This window comes from Gekko japonicus, unplaced genomic scaffold, assembly GCF_001447785.1.
Source record: "Gekko japonicus isolate JY-2015 unplaced genomic scaffold, Gekko_japonicus_V1.1 scaffold711, whole genome shotgun sequence".
Lineage (NCBI taxonomy): Eukaryota > Metazoa > Chordata > Lepidosauria > Squamata > Gekkonidae > Gekko > Gekko japonicus.
In genome coordinates this window covers 308,052-310,178 of record NW_015165849.1, presented here as the reverse complement: position 1 = coordinate 310,178, position 2,127 = coordinate 308,052, and the positions used below count along the sequence as shown (strand labels likewise).

General features: G+C 42.4%; 1 protein-coding gene across 1 annotated transcript in view; it reads left to right on the top strand.

The window, feature by feature from the left end:
- Window positions 1-2,127, top strand: part of GPI (glucose-6-phosphate isomerase) — a 36,157-nt gene that overhangs the window by 3,157 nt on the left and 30,873 nt on the right. The window lies entirely within an intron of this gene.

The window sequence follows — 2,127 nt, the reverse complement described above, 5'->3', positions numbered from 1 at the left end:
CCCTTGGAGTTATAGACTTAATTTATCCATCTCTGCCATTTCCAATAGTCTACATGCTATTTCTTCTCGTGTAGGTAGATGTTCTTGTTTCCAATATTTAGCATGCAAAATTCTAGCAGTTGTAGGTATATAAATTATCATATATTTATCTTTCCACTTGTAACTTTCCGGTATCATATTTAGCAGAACAATTTCAGGTAACAAATCAATTTTGATATTTTTTATTTCTATAATAATATTTTGTATCATCTTCCAATATCTACACACCTTTTCACAACGCCACCACATGTGAAAAAAAGGTTCCAACATTGTTTTTACATTTCGAACAATTTTTTGATAACAATGGATTACATTTAGCTATCTTATCTGGTGACCAGTACCACCGATGATAAATTTTATATATGTTTTCTTTATAATTAATACTTCTCTCATATTTTACTGATTTCCATGTAATAGGTTTATTGCGGTTGAGCATCTGTACAAATTCTGTAGCAAAGCATATTAGCCAGTTGTGTCTCCCCCAAGACACAGGTGCCCCAGGTTCTCTTTGCAGCCCATCATGGTTAAAGTAGATTAAAACATGCACTGAGCAACTATTCTGAAGCTTCTCAAAACCTGAGGCTGCTTCCTGTTCCAGAAGGTGGTGGCTGTTTGTAATCCTGCTGTTGTGTGTGCTGCTTGGCCGCGCGCTCAGTACTTTTTGAGAAGGTTTGATGAATAGCTACTGCTTGCAATTGTTTAGATGTGGGCATGGTAATTCTGCCCTGACCTGGATGGCCCTGCCTCGTATTTGAATGGGAGGCCACCAAGGAATTTGGATGGGAGAACTCCTCCCCCCTCCGGATCTGCATTGGATCATCCCATGTCTGGTAAATGACCTTTTAAAAAGCTGTGGGATGTCTGTTTGACCTTGAGTATATTGGCCTGACCTGGGTGGCCCAGAGGCTAGCCCAATCTTATCACATCTCAAAAGCTAAGCAGGGCTAACTCGGCTTAGAGGGAACACTGAAGGCCACCAAGGAATTCCAAGGTTGCCACACAGAGGCATGCAGTGGCAAACCCCCTGTTTGTCTCTTGCCTTGAAACCCCTGCGGGGTTGCCATAAGTCAGCTGCAACTTGATTGCTCTTTACACACACACACACACACACACACACCTGTCCTTGTTTGTTGGGAGTCCAGTTAATTTCTCCAGCCTCTTTGATATGCAAGGCTGGTATCTGGGAGAAAAGGTAGGTGGGCCTTGTCCACAGGTTCACAGTCCAAATAATGGCTTCCAGAATGGGAGGTTGCCAGAACCTCGATGCTTGGTTGAGCACACTGTCAAACTGCACAGGGCAACTGTGCAAAAGAAGCTCAGTGAAGTTACTAGGCCCCTCTGTCTTCACACTCCGGTGTATCACCGGTGGCAGCAAGAGAAGGCCGTTCTTCCTTGACACGAGTTGCTGAGCAGCAAGCCCAGCAAGTGGATATCAAATGATTTCCGTAGGTGAGGTCTGGGATAAAACAGACCTCATGCTTCCAGCATGGAGGGGCTGTGGCTCAGTGCAGAGCATCTGCTTGGTGTGCTGAAGGTCACAGGATCAATCCCCACCATCTCCAGTTGAAAAGGCGCAAGTGACATGAAAGACTTCTGGATGTTGAGTCTGTGGGGCATGGATCCACAAGGGTTAAGCTGACTCAAAATATTATAAAAATGCAAAATTTATTCAGGTGTACACATTTTAAAACTTAGACTCATTAAAAATGTAACATTCAGACATTAAAAAACTTCTCAGCATTCATACATAGATGGGTTAGTGCTGTGCAACTGAACCAAATGCGTTTCGGCCCCTCAAAGGGCCTTCCTCAGTGGTCACAATTCCAATTACAAATTTGACATACATTCAAATTTTTTTTTACATAAGATGTACATATACAGAAGGCCAGATGTTGTTTCCTTCTGTATTGTATGTTATTATTCTATAAGATGGGCCTCCAGTTTAGCCAAATAAAGTCCACCAATAATTCTGGTATCACAAACTTGTGTGAGTTGAATGTATGTCACTCCATCCTGTACAAATTCTGGTTAGGGTAAGTCCGCATAGGATTGCAGCTGTAGACTTTTACATGATGCCAGTGGTGTATT